Below are 26,269 nucleotides of genomic sequence, written 5' to 3'. Positions count from 1 at the left end.
ACAGAACAAATCAGAGAGAGAGAGCGAGATAGAGAGAAAACAAGAATAGACCAAGGAGAGGCCTGGAAATGGGAGGAGAGAGAGAGAGAGAGAGAGAGACAGAGAGAGGGGGGGGGGAGAGAGAGAGAGAGAGAGAGAGAGAGAGAGAGAGAGAGAGAGGCAGAAGTCCCTATCAGTGAATGAAATGAATGTCTCACAGACGGCTCAAAGAACATTCCACGCCCAAAGCAGTTTAAAGTTTTTATTGATTTCTTTGGCATGGCAATAGAGCCATCCCTCACTCACTCATCAAAATGCAGCATTTTCCGACCTAGTCTAGGCATCCCTGGTGCCCAGGTTAGTTAATAGATGCTATGAACTCCTACTGTCTAGTTTCTGATTAGCTGTCAGGGATAACATAAAGGCACTTACCTGTTCTATCTACATTCCCTCTGGGACTTTCTAAACTATCCCTACACTATGGATGTTGGAAGTAACTAAATGGGTGATAGGGCTGTGCCTTTCAGACTCTCTACCGGACTTGGTCACCTTTCTCTAATGCCCTGATGTTCCTCTACCTGTCTCTGACTGCTGTTCTCCTCTCACTACTCTCTTGCATCCAGCTCCAAACACCTCATCTCTCTCCTCTCCCTGAGACTTCTGCCTAGCTGCTTCCCATCTATGATGTTACTACTCCTTCGTCTACACGAATACTTCCCCCCCATGCTACATCTACCACTCCACACATTTACTACCATTCTACCCACTTTCTTCTCAGACACCCTTCCTTCACTCTAACACTCTGTTTTCACTCACTCTCTACACTCCAACAGACTCTCTCACTTTTCTTGCATTCACACGCACCACACAGTACTACTTGCTCTCATCAATCAATACCTCAACCTTTCTCTGATTTGCCTCCACACTAAAGTCCACTATCCTTCCTCCTGCTGGTATCTTGGTCTGCCAACTCCTCCTCCACCGACCTCACCCAAACAAACAACAATGTTTTTTTTTCCTGTTTCCTTCCCCTTACATCTCCCATTGGATTACTGGCCCTGGCAAATCTGGTCCTGTCGTTCCCACCTGGGAAGTGTTACAATCATGTGAAGTTTCAAATAGTGGGTTAAGCCTGCTCCTTTTTTCACATGGTCCACCACACTGCCTGTGAAGCAAAGTGTCACAGTTCGTGTTAGTGGGCCACATTGCGGTCACTCCCAAGGTAACTGAAGACTCACTATGCGATCACAGCTCCATGGCAAGTTGTTGGTGGAATAATTTTGGCAAAGCAGTACTGTGACTGCGTATGCCAGTGCTGGGGAGCAGCCCTGTATGTTCTCTCAATCTTGATCTTGCTGGGCCACTCTCTCCCTGTTGGCTCTGAAGCTTCAATGGCTGTAGACAGGTAACATGGGGTGCAGATGGTTTGCAGTATTGCTCCTGGCTCACTTCTGAGTCTAGGAAAGAAAGAAAGAAAGAATGTGGCCAGCATTCTCTTCATGAGGCCAGGGGGTAATGCACGGTGGCACTGCACATATATGAGCAGGCACTTGGGAGGAGACAGGAATTGGGGCCCCTCTCATCTGCCAATGTCCACCTCTGGCGTAGGACTGGCCCTTCCTTTCACCCTGGTAGGTTTCCTACCCCAGGGTGAGAGGGTTTCCTGTCCCCTCGTGACACAGTCCGATTACTGACCTTGTCACAAATTGTAAGATACTGTAAGGTTTACACAGCGCCCTGATTTGCATTTCATTGATTGATGAGTACAATTTAAATAAACCCTAACTCTGCCTATGCTCAACTACTCATGATAGTGGCGAAAGGATGATCCACCAAGCACACCTACTGGAGGTTGTTAAATTGATGTCAATCGGATATATTGAGTTTAATCAATATTATACGGATTTAAGGTGCAGGGGAGAAAAAATGGTCCAGGTACATGGACTGTAGAAGTATGCAATGCAGAATAAAAAGTTCCCAAGATTTGGGAGCTCCCGTCCCCTGCCCACTCTCAATGGCCGAGATTATAACAAGGGTATCCAGTCATTGCATTGACAAGCAAAGCATCGACACCAAACCATCTAAAAATAACATTAAAGAAAAGCACTTAATGCATTTTCTTTAGTTTGTAAAGGGTTTAAAGCTTAAAAAAGTTGGGTTTGGCGGGACTCCCCCATTAAAAAAAAGAAAAAAATGCATTAGAAGCTTTTTTTTAGATGTTTTTTTAGATGTTATGGCGTTAGATGCTTTGGCTGTCGATGGAAGGACTATAAACCATAACAAGTAGTGTCCTAGAGGGGCCAAGCTCCACTTCTCTTCTACAACATGAGTATCACATAAATAAAATCTACCTTTCCCTCTGCTTTCAAACATGCAACGATCATTCCTATTCTTAAGAAACCCTCTGCTGATCCACTGCTCTCTGCCAGCTACAGACCTATCTCTCTTCTGCCTTTCCTTTCTAAACTCCTTGAACGCCTTGCCTACTCTCAGCTCTCTTCCTTTGTCTCGTCTTCCTCTCTCCTTCCTCCTTTCCAATCTGGCTTCCGTCCCAAACATTCCACTGAAACTGCTCTCACTTCGATTCTCATCTTGCTCCTCTCTGCTCGCCATGCGGAGCAATCCTCCATACTTATTCTCCTTTATCTCTCTCCCGCTTTTACCACTGTCGATCATCCTCTCCTGCTCCACATTCTCTCCTCCTTCGGGTTCAAAGGCCCTGTTCTAAAATGGCTCTCCTCTTACCTTTCCTCTCGTTCCTTTGCTGTTTCATGGGGAGGCCAGACCTCTCTTTCCTTCCCTCTGATTTACGGTGTTCCTCAAGGCTCTGTACTTGGCGCTTTCCTCTTCTCTCTCTATACCTCCCTCATTGCCCCTGTCATCTCCTCCTTTGGCATCTCCCATCATTTCTATGTGGATGATACACAACTCTTTCTCTCTTTCTCCTCCTTCACACCTGACCTCCACCTTAAACTCTCCTCTTGTCTCACAACCATCAAGAACTGGATGTCCTCACGCTTTCTCTCGCTTAACACAGATAAAACTGAAGTCCTTTTCTTCCCCACTAACTCTCTTCCCCCTCCTTCTCCTCCCCTGTTCATCTACTTTCCTCCTTCCAATCTCCCTATCTCCACTCATGCTCGCAACCTAGGTGTTCTTTTTGACTCTTCTCTCACCTTCTCGCAACACATTTCGCTCACCTCCCGCTCCTGCAGATACCACCTTTACAATATTCGCAAAATCCGTCCCTCCCTCACATTCCATGCTGCCAAGCTCCTAATCTCCTCACTCATATTTTTCCCGCCTCTTCTACTGCTCCTCTATAATTTTCGGTCTTCCCTCATCTCTGCCTGCCCCTCTTAAATCTATATACCACTCTGCCATTCAAACCCTCTGTCTCCTTACCTCTCGTGACTCCATTTCCTCTTCGCTCTCTCGACTCGGCTGGCTACCTTTCCACCTACAACTAAAACACCACTTTCTCTGCCTTGTTTTCAAATCCCTTCACGGTCTTGCCCCCCCTTATCTCTCCTCCCTTCTCTCCTTCTACTCCCCCTCTCGCTCCCATCGGTCTGCTGACCTCTTCCTGCTCTCTGTACCTCCTTTCCATTGCGCTTCCTCCCGGTTCCGCTCTTTCCAACTTCTTGCTCCTCTGCATTGGAACTCTCTCCCTCTCTCAATCCGCTCTTCCACTACCCTCATCTCATTTCGCACTTCCCTTAAATCCTTCCTCCTCCATTCCCCACCTTGAAGCCCCCCTGCCCTCTCTACTCCCCCGTCTTTCCCCTCTTCTAATCCCTCCCCTCCCTTTCCAACTTCCCCTTTTCTATTTTACACTCTCTCTCCCTTCCTTCTACTCTCACTCAATCCTTCCCCGCCCCTCCCTTCACTCCCCTGTTCGCACTCCACTTCTCCCCCCTCTCAGTAAATTGCTCTTTGCACTGTTTTGTTGTTGAATGATTCTTTTTTTTTTTTTTTATTTATTTGTTTCTAATTCATTGAAAAGAATTTTTACAAACGGTTGAGGGTGGCAGCGACCCTTAAAGAGAGGTGCGCCTCGAGCTTTCAAGTTGTAATGTCTGCTACCAGTAAGAGCGAGATTACCACTTCCAGCTCAGTGTAGTGTGTAAAAGATGTTGGTAGGGGCTCAAATGGACATAGAAGTCCGAACGAGGAGTAGATACCACAGGAAGCATGATCTCCCTTATCAGCATTGTTGTGGGGGAGTGGAGACCTCGGGAAATGTACTCTCGCTCATGGTTTGTGAACTGGAACTGATCATTTCAAAGGCAGTTTCCAGTATTTTGACAGTCGCGATTGTCCATCTGGTTTTTTCTCCCGACATTAACCTGTTCCACCACGTGGGTTCTTCTTCCTCTCCGAAAGATGAGTGTTCACAGATTAATGTCGACAGGTAGGTGGCTCGAATTTTTCTCACGTTAGGACATCTAAGTAGGAGATGTTTGATTGATTATGTCGTAGTGGAATTGTGGCAGAGGCGACAGGTAATGACAGTTGAACTGGATCTGATTGCTAGAATTTCTCTCGTCGGCAGGAGGTTGAAACGAGCTCTCATGAAGAATTTTCGTAGCTGTTGGCTTGGAAACTTAGAACAGTATGGTATCGGGACCTTGAGTCCGTTAAAGGTAGGTGGAAGGTTCATGGTCAGTTTGTTTGATTGAGCTTTCGACAGGGTCAGGATCCAGTCCAGTTCCTTTAACTTTCTTTTGACTCTTTCTGGGTTATGCTTAAGATCTTCAACTGAGCATGCAATAGCTGATAGTTTTCCTTTTAAGTTTTCTGACCATGCGTTTAAGTTCATTGTTCGCTGCTTTGCGATTTCATCAGCTACGATTTGGTAAATTAAAGGACTGTCTGGTATTAAGGTGTTTCTGAAGAGAGTGAGAGCATGTAGCATCACCGTTGCTTCTAATGACTGTAGGCCCAAGTCGCGTCTGATGAGATCCATCGAGGTAGAATTTGGTAGTCCTAAAACTGATTTCCAAATCAAACTTTCTAATCTGCGCCAGATACTATTTGGTATGGTCAAGGTTGCTCCCATACCGTATGTGAGGGTGGGCACCACTTTTCCTTTGTAAAATTCAATTGCTGGTTTAAGTGAGAATTTACCAAATCTGTTGTTAACAGTTTTCATTTGGGCTGCGAGGTTGCGCGCTTTGTCCCATAAGGCTTGTTGCATCGTGGCCTCCCTAGCTGAACGGTCGATGTATATCCCTAGGTACTTAATGCTGGTAACCACTTCAATAGGAATTGAGTCCATGGTCCATGTGAAGTGTGGATTTATCTTTTTTCCACCTTTTCCAATTATCACGATTTTTGATTTCTCTTTGTTGATTTTCATGTTGTTCTTGCCCATGTACAGAGCCAAGTTGGATAATTGGCGTTGAAGTCCGATCTGAGTCTGATCTAATAAGATTAGATCGTCGGCATACATGAGACGTGATATGTGCTCGTTGCCCAGCTTCGGTGGTACCATCTTAATGCCAGCTTCTGTGTCTTTCATGTCTCCTAAGAATGTGATGAATAATTGAGGTGCCATCGGGCAGCCTTGTTTGACCCCTCTCTCTACGGGTATCTCTCTTGACAGAAGCCCTTGATTGTTTAGACGGATTCTTAGTTTGGTGTTGGTATGAAGAGCCATCACTGGGTCCAGTATTTCGGGAGGGCAATGCCATTTTTCCAGTTTGTCCCAGAGCTTTTGCCTGTCAACTCTGTCAAAAGCCTGGGACAAATCCACAAAGGCCAAAAAGAGAGTTGGTGCGCCTTGTTTGACCCTAGCTTTTAGGATGTTGAGAAGAAAGATGTTGGCAGACGTGCTCCCCCCTTTTAAGAAACCCAGTTGGAATGGGTCATAATTATCCTTTGTCAGATGGACACGTGTTTGTTGATTGTTAGATGCAATTTGGTAGGAATAATGATCGTTTTTCGTGCTTTGTGTCTTCCATTTGATTTCAAGTAGATTATGGTCGCTCTCTTTAGTCTGGACCACCGAATAGTGTACAATATGATCCACCAGACTGTGTGACACAAAGAAGTAATCGATGTTAGCACTGGATTTGCCCCGTTCCCAGGTGGGGGTACAGATCTTCCAGGAATTGAGTCTTGAAACATCATGAAAATTGCGCGATTTCATCAGTGACAGCCATGAGCGTCCTCTTTTTTCGGCCGGAGTTTTGGGCAATGAGAATGACTGTTCACGCTTATAGTTGCAGTTTGCGTTTAGATCACCACATAATATTATGTGGGAGTCTGGAGCATCTGCTGTAATGTCGTCAATTGTATTAGCAACTTGATTGCAAAAGTCTTCAGTGGAACTTTTCGCCGGGTTCCAGTAGACCGTGATAAGTACCAAGTTTTCACTTGCAGTTGAGTGTGAATGATCACTCGCTTCTTTCCATTCAGTTTGTATGGCTAAGATATCTCGCGACGTCTTCAGTGTTTTCTTTAAGGAGATGCCCGATCTAGCTTTTACTGCAATTAGTAGGCCAGAGGATGGACGACCTAGGATGCCTTTTGATGCAGGGGAGAACGCTATTTCGAAACCGTCGAGCAGTGGTTTCTCCATCAACCAGTGCTCTTGGAGGCATAGTATATCGTATGCCCCCAGGTTTAGGTTGTCCGAGTTTGCCAGGTGAGAAAGCCCTCTAGTGTTCCATGAAGCCATCGAGATCAGATTGGGCAAATTCTGTGAGTTGGTATCGTTGGATGCAGTTGGAATCTGCTGATGGCCGCTTTCTAGTTGCTATTTCTCATTATGCCTTTTGAGCGTACTTTTTAGCCACGACCATGGGCCTTTTTGACGGCGGTCTTCACCGTCCTTCTTCTCAAAATTTGTTTTCATGATATTTCTGTCTTCCTGGCGTTCGTTAGTGAGTCGTTTTGTTTCAAAGTAGCATCGAACGTCTGCATCATGACGTACCGTTTTCCGTCTGGAGCGCGATTCGCTTCTGGGACGTGCGTGTGGGACATAACTTCTCTCTCCACTCGTCCAACGACTCTGTTTACCGTCGTTATCTTTTACTAATTTCCTGTTGAAGCGATCGGTCCAGCTAGCTCCTTGGGGGCGTATCCTGTGTTGTTCATTCCATCTGCTATCTTTTGTCTTTTCGTATCGTGTCCTTTTTATTTCTGTTAAGGTGAAACCCGCTTTCCTTAATTCCGAATACGCCGCTTCTGGCATCACTTTTAATGAGGAGGAGTAAATGTGTATGTAGCTCTTTGCTTTTTGTTCACGATGATATGGTTCGATTAATGGAAAGTCATCCGATTTCAGATGTTCGAGGCATCTGATCTTACGCAGGGTGTGAAGAACCGTTTTTCTATTCAGAATCACGAATTTCGTTTGACTTGAGGTCTGTTCTATTTTGAACACTTTGACTTCTCTTTTGGAATTTTTTCCATTTCCTGAGCTTTCCAGATTTCGGGAAAATGGGTTTGACCTAAGTTCGTCTTTTGGCAATAGTCGAGGGAAAACATCGGTATCTCCATTAGAAGATTTGTTTCGGAGCTTTGGTGTCTCGGACCAAGACAGCTTCGAGCACCTCAAGGTGGTGGCCCCCTCCGTTTGTTCCCCACTGCTTTTTGCGTCAATTTTTCCATCAGGGATTGCTGGCGTGGGACGCACCAGGTCGCTTTTATAAGGCTCATGACTCTTGTTTTCAGAGTCATTTCCTTCCGGATCTTCAAATAGCGAGAGGTCCATTAGAGGGCTTGATCTAGCGAATTCATCTATGGTTCTAGGAGATTTTGGGGATTGTGCACGTGACTTCAGATTCTCGATGGCATCGTGGTTTATGTTTGCGAGGCTACTAAGTGGTTTTGTTTTCTCAACTTCTGTCATCAGCCGTGTGTTTACGTAGGCTAGGTCTGTTTTGACAGTAGATCGGTTACCATTTGCAGTCACGTTGGAGGGCTGCAAGCCTGCCTTATTCTTTGTGGTTGCCCTTGTCTGTTTGTTCAGTGTTTTGATTTCACGTACTTCATTTGAGTGAATATAGGGGCAATTTTTGCGAGTTAGTTCAGGCTGACCTGCGTCAGGTATTGGCATTGTTTGTGAGGCAGTTTCTTTTAATACTTTTACCCTCGTTTCCGGCCCTTTTCCTGCTAGTTGATTCTTAACTAGGTTTGAGTGGATCTTTTCCTGTTCTTCCCATCTCTTATTATGTCTTTCTTCTGATGCAGTAATAAAACCTTCCAGGAAGTCCATCTTGGATTGCAGCCTGCATAGAATGGCCGCGTTGTCCTTAGAGACGTCATTTAGTGATTCGTATAATTTGCAGAATGGAGCAAGGGCTATAGTTAAGGGTGACATGATCGTCGTCAGATCTTGTTTTTTTGTTGGAGAAGGTCTTTGGGTATCCATCAAAATTTCACTATGTCTTCTATGTTTTGCCGGAGTGCTCTGGACCACACGACTAGAGTTTGGCTCAACAGGTGTGCAGGAAGGATTTCCACTTAATGGTTCGATTAAACTGGGTTCCACCTCTTCGCGATCTTGATCCTGGCGCGGAGACTTGAGCTCCGACAAAGTACGTTCTCTGACGTGCTTAGTGAATTGACCTCTATTTTGCTGCAATTGGATGTGGTTTTTTGCCCACAAATGGTCGCTCATATTGGGTGGTCGAATTGTTCTTGACTCATTAGATCTTGTTCTTTCCGTTTTGTTTCCTTCGATTTGGTGAGAATCTTTCAGTTGACTTTTATCGATATCGATTGTGCTGTTTTCATGAAGATTCTGGTTTCTGCTCATCATGTCACATGTGAATCGGGTCAGTCGAGACTCCTGAATTATTTGGGACGGAGAGGCTTCAGATCCGGTTGCGCCCCACCTTTGAGAAGTATAGGGGTTATGTTGATCGCCAGTAAGATCGATGGAAGTTGCAGGTTCCTGTCCGTCAGTTTGGACCGTTTTTGAGGGACTAACATCTTTGATCTTTATATTGGCGTTACATTGAGTATTGTCTGAATAATTAATTGATGGACTGAGTGTCTCGAGGTCTGATTTGATTGATTCCTTGTTTATACTTTGTATATGGTGTTCCTGCCCAACAGAGGTTCGTCTGGATTTAAAAGCTGGCAAGGATCCTTCGATCACCTCTAGAATCTCTGCGTCTGTAATTTCATCGTCTGTTTCCATTTTTCGTTTTGATTGTTGCTTCCTAAAGTACGTGTGGAGTACATTTGGCTTAGCATATGGTAAGATCTTTTCTTGTGTCTCAACACCTTTTTTTTGTTGTCCCGTATTGAATTTGGTGGAGTTTTTTCCAATTGTCTCTTTTTGTTTCTGCGATGTGGGACTTGCTACCAAGTTTTTAGAGTTTTCTGACTGCTGTATCTGAATTTTTTCTTTTTAGGGGTTTTATATAGTTCCTTTTGGTGCTACCTTGCTTATAGGTCTTTGATGGCTCTGGTGGCTCTATCTGACCTGAGGGATTCAAGTCCGGCCCGTCGCCACTGTCGTTAGTTAGGTTTGTAGAAGGTTCGACTGGACGAGTCGAGATGTTCGCCTTGGCTTTTGCGTTGTCTGTGGCTGGTCGCTTCACGACTCGGGTAGGGGAACAGATTGTGTCCCGACTTGGATTTAGTTTCCCTACAGGTAGGGCGTCAGAGGCTGCCATTTTGTACGGTGTGATGTTATTTTGAGAACAGGCAGGCATCGTATAGACTGGTGGCTGCTCATCATCTGTTCTTGTAAAAGGACCCCCATCTGTTATAATTCGAGGGTAAAGGCATGATGCCTGCGGGGACTCTCGGACTCAGCAACTGCCTGGTTCCGTGCGGCAGGTCCCCCGGTATCGAGGCACGGAGACAGAGCAAGGTCCAATGGGACACACCCTTCGGTGTCTCTCATTGGGAAACCTCTCGCCGAGGCGGAGCTCTGTTCCGTTGTTTTATTTTTGATTGGGTTCATCCTTGGCGGTGGTGATGCTTGTTGGGCAGAGACCAGTCTCTGGGGGGGTAGATTTTGTCCATCCACCAGGTGAATTCCGCCCAAACTTCTTGGACCGGCATCACCGCCGTTCAATTCACCTTTTTTAAGGCTGCCAGCCATCACCAAGGGGGGAAGTTTTGTCGAGATCAGGTCTCCTTGAGATAAGCCCTTTGCCTTGCTGCGCAAAGTTCTATGTGGTCCGGTGAGGGTTGGGTTGACCCCCCCCACCGTGCCAGCCCCTACCTGTAGGGGTTGCTGCGCCATGTCCGAGTTGGAAAGTGAACAGGTTTGAAATAACTTTGGCTTACCAGGTGGCGCGTCCGTTTTTTGTAATACTGGTTAAGGATTTGGGGACGCTGATTTACAGTTCTCCGCGTCAACACAGGATCACATCACCGGGGCCACAGGGGGACGCCAGGGGAACGCCAGGGGAACGCCAGGGAACACGGGAAACACTCGCCACACTCCGCTCCGCGTAGCGGGGTGTTTTATGGGCGGGCTCCTCCTCTTCCTTCTCGCTCCACGTTGGGAAAAAAAACAGCAGAGTCTCCACACGGGAAACACTCGCCACACTCTGCTACGCTCCGCTCCGCGTAGCCGGGTGTTTTATGGGCGGGCTCCTCCTCTTCCTTCTCGCTCCACGTTGGGAAAAAAAAAACAGCAGAGTCTCCACACGGGAAACACTCGCCACACTCCGCTACGCTCCGCTCCGCGTAGCCGGGTGTTTTATGGGCGGGCTCCTCCTCTTCCTTCTCGCTCCACGTTGGGAAAAAAAAAACAGCAGAGTCTCCAGACGGGAAACACTCGCCACACTCCGCTACGCTCCGCTCTGCGTAGCCGGGTGTTTTATGGGCGGGCTCCTCCTCTTCCTTCTCGCTCCACGTTGGGAAAAAAAACAGCAGAGTCTCCACACGGGAAACACTCGCCACACTCCGCTACGCTCCGCTCCGCGTAGCCGGGTGTTTTATGGGCGGGCTCCTCCTCTTCCTTCTCGCTCCACGTTGGGAAAAAAAAAAACAGCAGAGTCTCCACACGGGAAACACTCGCCACACTCCGCTACGCTCCGCTCCGCGTAGCCGGGTGTTTTATGGGCGGGCTCCTCCTCTTCCTTCTCGCTCCACGTTGGGAAAAAAAAAACAGCAGAGTCTCCAGACGGGAAACACTCGCCACACTCCGCTACGCTCCGCTCCGCGTAGCCGGGTGTTTTATGGGCGGGCTCCTCCTCTTCCTTCTCGCTCCACGTTGGGAAAAAAAAAACAGCAGAGTCTCCACACGGGAAACACTCGCCACACTCCGCTACGCTCCGCTCCGCGTAGCCGGGTGTTTTATGGGCGGGCTCCTCCTCTTCCTTCTCGCTCCACGTTGGGAAAAAAAAAAACAGCAGAGTCTCCACACGGGAAACACTCACACACACACTGAATGATTCAAGTTGCCACTATGCTCACACTGTTATTTGTTGTTGCTATTACTCTGTATTTGGTTGTTCCATTGTACAGCGCCTTGGTGTAAAGCGCTTTATAAATAAATCAATCAATCAATCAATCAAAATGACCCCAATCCGTGCAAGTATCCCAGGCCTGGTTTTTGCCCAGACAACACCCCGGCTGATACAGTAGTTGGTAATCCCCAAGGAAACAAAATCTCAGCACTCCTTATCTATAATCACCACTTACTAGCATACATGACATGGTGTGGATGTCCTGCCTTTGCTTCCCTTATGCTGCATCTCATACATACAAATACAATACAAAATGCAAGGACCGCAAGCCAAGCCTGACACCTTTAATAAAACAGGAACACATCTGTTCACAATGTAAGCGTTGGTACAATGTCATGTATTTTATAAGTCCATTTTGTAGGTGCATGGAAATTAAATGTATGTGTGTTCTTTATTTATCTTCCGTCAGCCACTCCCTTTACTTTATCTAATTGTGTTATGGCTTTGCGAGGAAGGAAGGGCACCCGTTTTCGCTGGGGTGCACTCTGGCTTTGCGAGGGAGGACCCGCAATTTCGCTGGGGTGCAGCCTTTGCTTGCAAGGTGAGGTGCACAGTTTTGCTATGGTGCAGTCTGGGCTTGTGAGGGAGGATCTGCATTTTCGCTGGGGTGCAGTCTGGCTTTGCGTGGGAGGCCACGTGTTTTCGCTGGAGTGCAGTCTGGCTTTGTGAGTAAGGGCACGTGTTTTCACTGAGGTGCACCCTAGCTTTGCAAGGGAGGGCACGCATTTTCGCTAGGGTGCAGTCTGGCTTTGCGAGGGAGGGCATGCATGTTTCATTGGGGTGCAGCCTGGGCTTGCAAGATGAGACGCATGATTTTGCTGGCGTGCAGTCTGGGCTTGTGAGGTGGTTCCCCCCTTCTGACAGGGGTAATGGATGGTGTGCGCGGGGTGGCACAAAGGCTTTTGCCTGTTTTGTCCTTTTGCTTGCTTTTTGGTGTTTTTGGACGAGTGTTGTGGGCGTTCCTTGCACAACTTGATTTTACTTGCACAACACCTAGTAATGTGTCTTTAAATCCATGAATACGCGTGGCACGCAAAATAATTTCTGCGCCACGGCTCGCACAGGGTCCTTCTCGGCACGCAGCCATTGTGCCATTTCTGTGCCGGATTCCATGAATCTGGCCCTTAATGACTCAATTGGAGTTGTAAATGTGTTACTGGTGTAATAACAATCTCTTAACTAGCTCTGCATTAGGCGACTAAATTTATAAGCACTATGGCCCTGATGTGTAAAACAGGGATTTGCGTGCCATTCTGGCCGCAAATCCCCATCCGTGAAACAGGGATTTGCGGGTAGAATGGCACGCATATCCCAATTTCACACGCAAATAATTCCATGAATCAGGCCCTATGGGTTTCCTCTCCTGATGTCCTGTTAAAAACAAGCATTGAAAAAGCCAACAGTTTTGGCTTGTGTATAGGTATTTGGCATTTGGCAGTCACTGCTATTTTACTCCCAGGTACTCACACTATTTTGCAGCTGCTACCATCGATGACCAGTTAATACCACTCCAGCAGTGTCTGGCCAAAGCCTTTCACATGCCTACACAAATGTCACAACTGTTGACATTGCCAAAGTTTGTTTTTAATTCCATTTCAATCTACTACCTTTAGGGGAAGTAGAGGATGTCTCACAAGGAATAAAGAGTGGATACATTAATTGTGTAAATTATGCATGGAATAGCAAGTTCATGGTTTCATACGGTGTCCAGCACCTACAACTGTTGGCCAACATTTTGAAACAGATGGTGCAGTTTTCTGCAGAACCGAACATGGTGTATGTCTTTGAAAGATTCTTAGATAGCATTCTTTAGGCACAAACAAGTGTGTATCATTTTAAATAACCGTGTTATTTTATTTTGAGATCAGTGACATATTTACTTGTTGTGACACATTTGTGGTTTTATGAACCGACCACCATTTCAATCAATAGAATACAAAATAGTGCAATTATTTACTAAATTCAAAGCTTTTGGGTATGTAATACGATCAGTGTGCTGTTTACTATTTTGACTGTTAATGCCCTCACCACAGGGTGTAGGCCAAGCTAAAGGCATTAAATGTTGGTATAACTCTGGTGAAAGGGCAATAATGCTATTAGAACAATCCACCCAACAAGGGTAGAACGTTACCTTTAAAGCAAGGCAGAGGTGTTGCTACGAGGGTGTTTGAGGGGGCTATAGCCCCGGGTCTTTTGGTTGTATCCCTGGATAGAAGCTCAGGTGCTACAACCAAAATGCTACGTAGCCCTGAGTCCCGACAGTCCCGACATCAGCTTAGCCCCTGATGTTTTCCAGACCTAGCAACAGCCCTGAAGCAAGGAGAGACAAAGGTGAAACCGCAGAGTGTTGCCTTACATGTTTCCCATCTGCTACTGGATCGGCTGCAATGGAACTGTAATGCTGCAATGTTCGAAGGAGGTGATATAACCTGTTTGGCTAGGCCAGCCCTGTCCGTAAAGGCCTGCCGCCCGGGTTAAGGGCTTAAGCTTAGTGTGGGTACTAAACTAGGGTGCCCACTATGCTATTACTGATACAGTCAACCCACTCCACCTGCATGTGGCCAGTAGCACAGGAATATATGTAAGCCATTTAGACATAGCAGAAGTATCAACCAGACTATGTAACCAAACTGTCAGCTCCGATCTTCGATACCGACTGTGAGTAGACAGGCAACCTGGGCTTCTAACCTCATCCGATTCCTCCTATTCATTGCATGTATGTAAAACATGTGGATGGTACTCATTGTCCTGTTTTGTATTCTTTTTTTGTCCTAGTTGGAACCAGATAATCCAGTCATGTGATACATTGTTTCTCTTCAAGATCATGACATAACCCCTGATGCTAGCACCATAGTTGGCGTAATACGCCAACACTAACATAAGATATGAGAAAGGGAAACCACACAGGGTGAAAAACAGTTGCAATTAAACATCGGCGCAAGCTGTGACCTGAAATACAAGACCAGAAGGTGACAAAACAGCCATTCTTTAATGTTTTTGCAAACAGTAATACGTTAGCTTATTTTCAAAAATATCACACAGGGTAAAACAATCTCGTCCTTTATTCCCACCAATTGTGAAAAACAACATGTTTAAAGTGTTTTTGCGAATGCTCTCCAATACTACTATTCATGTATCTATGTCAATCATCGACAATGATGCACTTTGTAGAAAAATTGATAGCTTAAATCTGACTTGGGATCGTATTGTCCTCCAATTGTCTCATTTAAATGTTCATCTTTAAAGGTTACTAATCCTGGGACTAACAGAGGACACATATTTTTCTGTTAAATGTCTCCTCTATGAAACTGTACACTGTTCATCCGCAGCCATAATTGGCCAAACGTTTACTACTAAGATTTCAGACACCAGGAGGCGACCGTCCTTATCTAACAACTCCATATGTAGTTTGATTTTGGTAGGCTCACTCACTGCAGATGGAGGCAAATTCAAAATGGCTGCTACTTTGATGGCTGTCGCATTTATATGGCCAGCCAACTAAACCTCTGCAACAATGTCTTCTGCTAGCTCTCCATGGTCTTGGGATTCTGCTCCCTTGGTTGTAAAACATGGGACTTATTTGACTTGCTCTCTTAGAATAACTCAATTGAAGAGAGAAAATCGAGATCAAACTCCTGCCCATCACCCCAGGCACATCGACAGACAGAACAGCAGGAAGAACAAGCAGCACACTTATCATTTGAACCAGGCCCCAGCGCACCCATGGGTGAAAAACATGCTTAAAGACACCCACTCCACCAACATTGCAACTTCCATGCTACATTAGAATCAATGCAGCAATACCATAATCTACAAAACACAAGAGCCCCTGTTTATAGGCTGCAGATGCCTATAGTAATTAACATGAACTAATTGCACAGTGTAAAGCCATGTTTCAGGCAAATCACAGCCAAGTGCATTTTGCCTCACTGAACACCAGCCGTGCTGACTTCATGAATACTCCAAGCCACGGTAGAACATCCAGAGCCCAGTGTTTTTTCTATGGGAGCGAAAGGCATTTTCGCAAGACTCGCACACCATTTGAAACATAATTGTAACAAGAATGGCTCAGCTCTGGCCAATGAACACTGAGAGCCCAGGGGCAAAAAAACCTGTTTCAGCTAAAAACTGATGGGAACAAGTTCATAATGCAACAAGTTAGAATTAGGTAATGGGGGGTTGGCGCAGCTAAACCAACCCACTGACGCAAAAGTCCAATGTCCAATTATCAGGCTCTCTATATGGGCTACATAGGTAACCTATTACTTAGCAGCCAATAACAGGAGGAGACAGGTTTCTGGGAACTGATCCAATTCTGTGAGGTCAGCCTGCAGTGTGATTACAAAGCTGGCTTGCAAGCCAGCCCCGGGGGAGACAGCGCCTGGACTTTCGATGTGCACAAAGCTTTGCTTTTTTGCTGCCCAGGAATAAATGCAGTTTGGAACTTGTGGCTGCCTGCTGGGGTCTCTGTTGCATTTCTGTGGGCCATATGGGAGGTGTTGGGGTCTCCCATAGCTGCTGGCCCCCACAGACCTGGTGGGGGTCCAGCTTCTCCCCAACACAACAGTGTTTTGGAGATAGTTGGTGGCCAATCAGAAAATGTCATTAGGCATGATATAAATGATACAAAGTTATGGCACTCAAGTATAATGGTGCTACTTGAGTAAGAAAGGATAGGATATTTAGGCACACATATCAACAAACATTAGCAACTCTGTCTTTTGTCTCTTTCTGTTTTAGTGGCCATGTTCAATGCTCAACGTAAAATTATACCGTTTTTTGGATTAAAGTTGGTTTAAAAATTAATCTGAGGATTCCTTTATATATCACAAAGTTTTGGAGTTATATTGCAATGGATAATTATATTAAATACGTTATCAGGGAAAGTTAAGTTTGGTGCCCGATGCTGTTGCAATATCAATACCTGCGTTTGTTAAACCCATGGCTTGGTCATGAGTGTTGATTGATTACTGAAATAATTGGAGTTGTTTTTAATAAAGGTCTTTACCAGTAATGTTTCGTCATTTCTAGTCATTTATCTATTTCTATTACCCCGGCCATACTTTGGGCAAAATGTAGGCTTTCAGCATTACGGTTTCGTCGTCCTCATAATGTTAGATACAGATTTACATTTATTGCAATACCATTCTCTGTGATTTCCTGTTTTTGGATGACAAGACTTGGGACTAGTCTATGGTAATGTTAAAATATATAGCATGTTTGATGTTTGCATCATTTTGATGGCTTGGTTTTTTTATCAGGTTATTACCAATATACCTTACTTCATTGATTTCCTTTTACTGTTAAATGGAACTACTAATTATTTGCTGATTGGTCTAATACCATATTTTACCATCTCAAATAATTTACCTTACATCATGTTATTCATTTCTGACAGGTATTATACATTCATGTAGCATTATAGAAAAGAAGTCATCTCATGGTTCGAATTCAGACCCCTTTCCACTGCGTGAAATTTACAGATTAATTTTGCTTCTTCTTGGCTTAGTTTCACTTCATGATCTCCACCTCTCGGTCCTAAAGTCACTTTTTTAAGTCCAATGAATTTCAGTTGTTTTTTGTCTGTTAGTTGGTGATTTTTCTGCCAACATTGGGATAAAGGTAAATTAATGTTTTGGCTTCCAATGGTTGATATATGTTCCCGTATTCTTGTCCTGAGTTCCCTTATTGTACTGCCTATATAGATTTCTTCACAGTGGCAAATAATTGCATAGACTACATACTTAGGGTGAAATTCATAGAATCCAGTGCACAAGTGGCACATGCGGCTGGCGCACAGTGTGCGCGTGTGACAGTCTGCGCCAGCCGCGTGCACTAAAATCAATTTCCGCGCACAGCGTATTCATGGATTTCAACATCCAAAACCAGCCGTGGCACAGAGTGGCGCAGCGACCCTGCAGCAGTTACACCCCCAACCCATCCCCGTGCACCATGCACAGGACACCAATCCCGTACATGGTGCACAGGCCCCCAACCACGAAAACGCCTGTAAAACTCCCTGAGCACCCCTCCGAATACATGTACACCGGGAGTTTCACACGCGATTGGCCCTGTGCAAGCGGGGTACGTGTATTACTGGGGTTCGCGGGAAGTTTCACACGCAATTGTGCGAGCGGGGTACGTGTATTACTGGGGTTCGCGGGAAGTTTCAGACACGATTGGCCCTGTGCGAGCGGGGTTTGTGTATTACTGGGGTTCGCGGGAAGTTTCACATGCGATTGGTCCTGTGCGAGCGGGGTTCGTGTATTACTGAGGTTTGCGGGAAGTTTCACACGCAATTGGCCTGTGTGAGCGGGCTACGTGTATTACTGGGGTTCGCGGTTGAGTTTCACATGCGATTGGCCATGTGCGAGCGTGTTACATGTATTACTGGGGTTCGCGGGGAGTTTCACACGAGATTGGCCCTGTGTGAGCAGGTTATGTGTATTACTGGGGTTCGTGGGAATTTTCACACGAGATTGGCCCTGTGCGAGCGGGGTACATGTATTACTGGGGTTCGCGGTTGATTTCACACACGATTGGACCTGTGCGAGCGGGGTACGTGTATTACTGGGGTTCACAGGGGAGTTTCACACGCGATTCGCCCTGTGCGAGCGGGTTACATGTATTACTGGAGTTTGCGGGAAGTTTCAAACGCGATTGGCCCTGTGCGAGCGGGGTACGTGTATTACTGGGGTTCGCAGTGGAGTTTCACACGTGATTGGCCCTGTGCAAGCGGGTTACGTGTATTACTGGGGTTCGCGAGGAGTTTCACATGTGATTGGCCCTGTGCGAGAGGGTTACGTGTTTAACTGGGGTGCGCGTGAAGTTTCACACGCGATTTCGCTGTCAGAGCAGGGTACGTGTATTTCGGGGGTGCGCGTGAAGTTTCACACGCGATTTCGCTGTCAGAGCGGGGTACGTGTATCCAGTGGGGTGCGCGGGGAGTCCCACACGTGAATTGGCAGTGTGGGTCCTCCCAGGTGTCCCCTCTACCTCCTCCACAGCCCCTGCAGGCAGCCCACACCACAGGGGACTACCCTGCACCCCTGGTCATGTCCCGCATGCAGCCCATCCACCATGGGCATGCCCCCAGCCAAGCCACATGTCACGTTGCAATATGATCACCAACTCATGTTCCCCTGCACCCCCACCTCCCCAGCAGTGAGGGGCACCTGCCAGCAGGCCCCACTCATGTCCCCCTGCACCCCCACCCCCCAGCAGTGAGGGGCACCTGCCAGCAGGCGCCAACTCATGTTCCATTCATGTCCCCCTGCACCCCCACAACCCAGCAGTGAGGGGCACCTGCCAGCAGGCCCCCACTCATATCCATCTGCACCCCCACCCCCCATCAGTGAGGGGCACCTGCCAGCAGGCCCCCAGTCATGTCCCCATGTACGCCCACTCCCCAGCAGTGAGAGGCACCTGCCAGCAGGCCCCCACTCATGTCCCCCTGCACCCCCACCCCCCAGCAGTGAGGGGCACCTGCCAGCAGGCCCCCACTCATGGCCCCCTGCACCCCCACCCACCAGCAGTGAGGGACACCTGCTAGCTGGCCCCCACTCATGTCCCCTTGCACCCCCATCCCCCAGCAGTAAGGGGCACTTGCCAGCAGGCCCCCACTCATTTCCCCCTGCACCCCCACCCCCACCCCCCAGCAGTGAGGGGCACCTGCCAGCAGGCCCCCACTCATGTCCCACTCATGTCCCCCTGCACCCCCACCCCCCAGCAGTGAGGGGCACCTGCCAGCAGGCCCCCACTCATGTCACCCTGTACCCCCACCCCCCAGCAGTGAGGGGCACCTACCAGCAGGCCCCCACTCATGCCCCACTCATGGCCCCCTGCACCCCCACCCCCCATCAGTGAGGGTACCTGCCAGAAGGCCCCCACTCATGTCCCCCTGCACCCCCACCCCCCAGCATAGAGGGGCACCTGCCAGCAGGCCCCCACTCATGTCCCACTCATGTCCCCCTGCACCCCCACCACCTGCAGTGAAGGGCACCTGCCAGCAGGCCCCCACTCATGGCCCCCTGCACCCCCACCTCCCATCAGTGAGGGGTACCTGCCAGCAGGCCCCCACTCATGTCCCCCTGCACCCCCACACCCCAGCAGTGAAGGGCACCTGCCAGCAGGCCCCCACTCATGTCCCCCTGCACCCCCACATCCCAGCAGTGAGGGGCACCTGCCAGCAGGCCCCCACTCATGTCCCCCTGCACCCCACCCTCAGCAGTGAGGGGCAACTGCCAGCAGGCCCCCAATCATGTCCCCTGCACCCCCACCACCAGCAGTGAGGGGCACCTGCCAGCAGGCCCCCACTCATGTCCCACTCATGTCCCCCTGCACCCCCAGCCCCAGCAGTAAGGGGCACCTGCCAGCAGGCCCCCACTCATGTCCCACTGCACCCCCACCCCCCAGCAGTGAGGGGCACCTGCCAGCAGGCCCCCACTCATGTCCCCCTGCACCCCTACCCCCAGCATTGAGGGGCAACTGCCAGCAGGCCCCCAATCATGTCCCCCTGTACCCCCACGCCCCAGCAGTGAGGGGCACCTGCCAGCAGGCCCCCACTCATGTCCCACTCATGTCTCCCTGCAACCCCACCCCCCAGCAGTGAGGGGCACCTGCCAGCAGGCCCCCACTCATGTCCCCCTGCACCCCACCCCCCAGCAGTGAGGGGCACCTGCCAGCAGGCCCCCACTCATGTCCCCCTGCACCCCACCCCCCAGCAGTGAGGGGCACCTGCCAGCAGGCCCCCACTCATGTCCCCCTGCACCCCTACCCCCCAGCAGTGAGGGGCACCTGCCAGCAGGCCTCATTCATGTCCCACTCATGTCCCCCTGCACCCCCACCCCCCAGCAGTGAGGGGCTCCTGCCAGCTGGTCCCTACTCATGTCATCCTCCACCCCCACCCCCCAGCAGTGAGGGGCAACTGCCAGCAGGCCCCACTCATGTCCCCCTTCACCCCCACCCCCAGCAGTGAGGGGCACCTGCCAGCACACCCCCACTCATGTCCCCCTGCACCCCCACACCCCACCAGTGAGGGGCACCTGCCAGCAGGCCCCCACACATGTCCCTCTGCACCCCTACCCCCCAGCAGTGAAGGGCACCTGCCAGCAGGCCCCCACCCATGTCCCACTGCACCCCTACCCCCAGCAGTGAGGGGCAACTGCCAGCAGGCCCCCAATCATGTCCCCCTGCACCCCCATGCCCCAGCAGTGAGGGACACCTGCCAGCAGGCCCCCACTCATGTCCCACTCATGTCCCCCTGCAACCCCACCCCCCAGCAGTGAGGGGCACCTGCCAGCAGGCCCCCACTCATGTCCCCCTGCACCCCCACCCCCCAGCAGTGAGGGGCGCCTGCCAGCAGGCCCCCACTCATGTCCCCATGCACCCCTACCCTCCAGCAGTGAGGGGCACCTGCCAGCAGGCCCCATTCATATCCCACTCATGTCCCCCTACACCCCCACTCCCAGCAGTGAGGGGCACCTGCCAGCTGGTCCCCACTCATGTCCCCCTCCACCCCCACCCCCCAGCAGTGAGGGGCAACTGCCAGCAGGCCCCACTCATGTCCCCCAGCACCCCCACCCCCAGCAGTGAGGGGCACCTGCCAGCACACCCCCACTCATGTCCCCCTGCACCCCCACACCCCAGCAGTGAGGGGCACCTGCAAGCAGGCCCCCACTCATGTCCCCCTGCAGCCCCACCCCCCAGCGGTGAGGGGCACCTGCCAGCAGGCCCCCACTCATGTCCCCCTGCACCCCTACCTCACAGAAGTGAGGGGCACTGCCAGCAGGCACCCATTCATGTCCCACTCATGTCCCCCTGCACCCCCACCCCCCAGCAGTGAGGGGCACCTGCCAGCAGGCCCCAACTCATGTCCCATTCATGTCCCCCTGCAACCCCACCCCCCAGCAGTGAAGGGCACCTGCCAGCAGGCCCCCACTCATGTCCCTCTGCACCCCCACCCCCCATCAGTGAGGGGCACCTGCCAGCAGGCCCCCACTCATATCCCCCTGTACCCCCACTCCCCAGCAGTGAGGGGCACCTGCCAGCAGGCCCCCACTCATGTCCCCCTGCACCCCCAACCCCCAGCAGTGAGGGGCACCTGCCAGCAGGCCCTCACTCATGCCCCCCTGCACCCCCACCCCCCAGCAGTGAGAGGTACCTGCCAGCAGGCCCCCACTCATGTCCCCTTGCACCCCCATCCCCCAGCAGTAAGAGGCACCTGCCAGCAGGCCCCCACTCATTTCCCCCTGCACCCCCACCCCCCAGCAGTGAGGGGCACCTGCCAGCAGGCCCCCACTCATGCCCCACTCATGTCCCCCTGCACCCCCACCCCCAGCAGTGAAGGGCACCTGCCAGTAGGCCCCCACTCATGGCCCCCTGCACCCCCACCCCCCATCAGTGAGGGGCACATGCCAGCAGGCCCCCACTCATGTCCCCCTGCACCCCCACCCCCCAGCAGTGAGGGACACCTGCCAGCAGGCCCCCACTCATGTCCCCCTACACCCCCACCCCCAGCAGTGAGGGGCAACTGCCAGCAGCCCCCCAATTATGTCCCCCTGCGCCCCCACCCCCAGCAGTGAGGGGCACCTGCCAGCAGGCCCCCACTCATGTCCCCCTCATGTCCCCCTGCACCCCCACCGACCAGCAGTAAGGGGCACCTGCCAGCAGGCCCCCACTCATGTCCCACAGCACCCCCACCCCCCAGCAGTGAGGGGCACCTGCCAGCAGGCCCCCACTCATGTCCCACTCATGTCCCCCTGCACCCCCACCCCCTAGCAGTAGGGGCACCTGCCAGCAGGCCCCCACTCATGTCCCACTGCACCCCCACCCCCCAGCAGTGAGGGGCAACTGCCAGCAGGCCCCCAATCATGTCCCCCTGCACCCCCACCCCCAGCAGTGATGGGCACCAGCCAGCAGGCCCCCACTCATGTCCCACTCATGTCCCCCTGGACCCCCACACCCCAGCAGTAAGGGGCACCTACCAGCAGGCCCCCACTCATGTCCCACTGCACCCCCACCCCCAGCAGTGAGGGGCACCTGCCAGCAGGCCCCCACTCATGTCCCACTAATGACCCCCTGCACCCCCACCCACAGCAGTGAGGGGAACCTGTCAGCAGGCCCCCACACATGTCCCCCTGTACCCCCACCCCCAGCAGTGAGGGACAACTGCCAGCAGGCCCCCATTCATGTCCCCTTGCAGCCCTACACCCAGCAGTGAGGGGCACCTGCCAGCAGGCCCCCACTCATGTCCCACTCATGTCCCCCTGAACCCCACCCCCCAGCAGTGAGGGGCACCTGCCAGCAGGCCCCCACTCATGTCCCCCTGCATCCCCACCCCCCAGCAGGGAGGGGCACCTGCCAGCAGGCCCCCACTCATGTCCCCCTGCACCCTTACCCCCCAGCAGTGAGGGGCACCTGCCAGCAGGCCCCATTCATGTCCCACTCATGTCCCCCTACACCACCCACCACCCAGCAGTGAGGGGCAACTTCCAGCAGGCCCCACTCATGTCCCACTGCACCCCCACCCCCCAGCAGTGAGGGGCACCTGCCAGCAGGCCCTCACTCATGTCCCACTCATGTCCCCCTGCAACCCCACCCCCCAGCAGTGAGGGGCACCTGCCAGCAGGCCCCCACTCATGACCCCCAGCACCCCTACCCCCAGCAGTGAGGGGCACCTGCCAGCAGGCCCCCACTCATGTCCCCCTGCACCCCTACCCCCCAGCAGTGAGGGGCACCTGCCAGCAGGACCCCATTCATGTCCCTCTCATGTCCCCCTGCACCCCCACCCCCCAGCAGTGAGGGGCACCTGCCAGCAGGCCCCCACTCAAATCCCATTCATGTCCCCCTCGACCCCCAGCCCCTAGCAGTGAGAGGCAACTGCCAGCAGGCCCCACTCATGTCCCCCAGCACCCCCACCCCCCAGCAGTGAGAGGCACCTGCCAGCAGGCCCCCACTCATGTCCCACTCATGTCCCCTGCACCCCCACCCCCCAGTAGTGAGGGGCACCTGCCAGCAGGCTCCCACTCATGTCCCCCTGCACCCCCACCTCCCAGCAGTGAGGGGCACCTGCCAGCAGGCCCCCACTCCTGTCACCCTGCACCCCCACCCCCCAGCAGTAAGGGGAACCTGCCAGCAGGCCCCCACTCATGTCCTCCTGCACCCCCACCCCCCATCAGTGAGGGGCACTTGCCAGCAGGCCCCCACTCATGTCCCCCTGCACCCCCACCCCCCAGCAGTGAGGGGCACCTGCCAGCAGGCCCCCACTCATGTCCCACTCATGTCCCCCTGCACCCCCACCCCCAGCAGTAAGGGGCACCTGCCAGCAGGCCCCCACTCATGTCCCACTAATGACCCCCTGCACCCCCACCCCCCAGCGATGAGGGGCACCTGCAAGCAGGCCCCACTCATGTCCCCCTGCACCCCTACCCCAAGCAGTGAGGGGCAACTGCAAGCAGGCACCCAATCATGTCCCCCTGCACCCCCACGCCCCAGCAGTGATGGGCACCGGCCAGCAGGCCCCCACTCATGTCCCACTCATGTCCCCCTGCAACCCCACCGCCCAGCAGTGAGGGGCACCTGCCAGCAGGCCCCCACTCATGTCCCCCTTCACCCCCACCCCCCAGCAGTGAGGGGCACCTGCCAGCAGGCCCCCACTCATGTCCCCATGTACCCCTACCCCCCAGCAGTGAGCGGCACCTGCCAGCAGGCCCCATTCATGTCCCACTCATGTTTCCCTGCACCCCCACCCCCCAGCAGTGAGGGGCACCTGCCAGCTGGTCCCCACTCATGTCCCCCTCCACCCCCACCCCCCAGCAGTGAGGGGCAACTGCCAGCAGGCCCCACTCATGTCCCCCAGCATCCCCACCCCCAGCAGTGAGGGGCACCTGCCAGCACACCCCCACTCATGTCCCCCTGCACCCCCACAACCCAGCAGTGAGGGGCACCTGCCAGCAGGCCCCCACTCATGTTCCTCTGCACCCCTACCCCCCAGCAGTGAGGGGCACCTGCCAGCAGACCCCCATTCATGTCCCACTCATGTCCCCTTGCACCCCCACCCCCAGCAGTGAGGGTCACCTGCCAGCAGGCCCCCACTCATGTCCCATTCATGTCCCCCTGGACCCCCACCCCCCAGCAGTGAGGGGCACCTGTCAGCAGGCCCCACTCATGTCCCCCTGCACCCTCACCCCCCAGCAGTGAGGGGCACCTGCCAGTAGGCCCCCACTCATGTCCCCCTGTACCCCCACCCCTCAGCAGTGAAGGGCACCTGCCAGCAGGCCCTCACTCATGTCCCACTCATGTCCCCCTGCACCCCCACCCCCCAGCATTGAGGGGCACCTGCCAGCAGGCCACCACTCATGTACCCCTGCACTCCCACATCCCAGCAGTGAGGGGCACCTGCCAGCAGTCCCCCACTCATGTCCTCCTGCACCCCCACCCCCCAGCAGCGAGGGGCACATGCCAGCAGGCCCTCACTCATTTCGCCCTGCACCCCCACCCCCAGCAGTGAGGTGTACCTGCCAGCAGGCCCCCACTCATGTCCCACTCATGACCCCCTGCACCCCCACTCCCCAGCAGTGAGGGGCACCTGCCAGCAGGCCCCCACTCATGTCCTCCTGCACCCCCACCCCCCAGCATCGAGGGGTACATGCCAGCAGGCCCTCACTCATTTTGCCCTGCACCCCCATGTTAGGCGGAAACCTGTGCAGTTCCCTCTGGGACCACTGCAAAAGATTTAGGACTACAGGTGTTTGGCGGTGAACTCACTTGGTAGCAGTCTGTACCACACAGATTCACTTGGTAGCTGAGCAGTCAGACTTCCCTCAAGAAGAGTTGAGCAGTATGTGGAGTATACAAGATAGGGCAATTCTTCCCAGCAAGACAAGCAAACACGCAACAAGGCTTAGTGTAAAGATATTAAGGTATTTATTTATAACGAAACATCTATGAAAAACACTATGGCAAGTTCACGGCAAAACAAATCAAACACAATTACTCTATGAAGATGAAACGATCAATCCCCTTAGCAATATTTCGACAAGTCTAGGTTCTACCAGTACCACTTATTTTCAGACAGAGGTGTATACCTCAACCTAGATGACACTCTAATATTTGTTAGGACGGGAGAGAAAAAGATAGGCAGGTTATGAAATCAACACAGTTCAATCCTTCGCAGATAATATGCAAGGCAGGAAGGCAAGAATCACAATAGATCGTAAAGTTCAGAGGCCAGGCCCACTCGGAGAGAGGCAAGGCTCAATGTCCCAAAAAGTCTCTAGTGAAGATGCATTCAAGTCTTTGTAGCCAATTGTTATCGGCAGATTGAACCAGTTCAGAACAATAAATGAGAAAGGCTTGAAGGCGACCCAACGGAACGGAGAGGATTAAGACACCTCTCTCGAACCGATCGAAAGGGAAGCCAGGCGGACAAGGTACCTCGTTGTGGAGGGCAGCTCCGGCGGGGGCAGTTGTTCCTGGTGGTGGATGCACGTCGGGTCTTTGCCAAGAGTAGAGATGATCTCGTCGTCGAAGAAAATTGAAGTCCGGTGCACCACCAGGGAAGAGACCAGCCGCAGAGTGCTCCGTCACAAGGCACCACCTTTTGGTCGCGGTACAGGGGTAGTGGCTATCTGGTTGCCGAGTTGCTCTGCACGGGCAATTCGACCACTGCGTCCTGAGGCGAATAAAAAGCAAAGGGGACTGGTTGTTCCCACCAGTCAGGGGAAGAGACTCTCCGGCAGGGAGATCTCCTCTGTCGTCGGGAAGTGGTGAGTCGGTTGCGCAGGGCTCCACCGGAGGCGTCGTCGTGCAGGTCGTCTCAGCGTTACCCTCGTCTGATT

The sequence above is a fragment of the Ambystoma mexicanum genome, chromosome 11, assembly GCF_040938575.1.
Source record: "Ambystoma mexicanum isolate Mex_15411 chromosome 11, UKY_AmexF1_1, whole genome shotgun sequence".
NCBI lineage: Eukaryota > Metazoa > Chordata > Amphibia > Caudata > Ambystomatidae > Ambystoma > Ambystoma mexicanum.
This window is presented reverse-complemented; position numbering follows the sequence as displayed.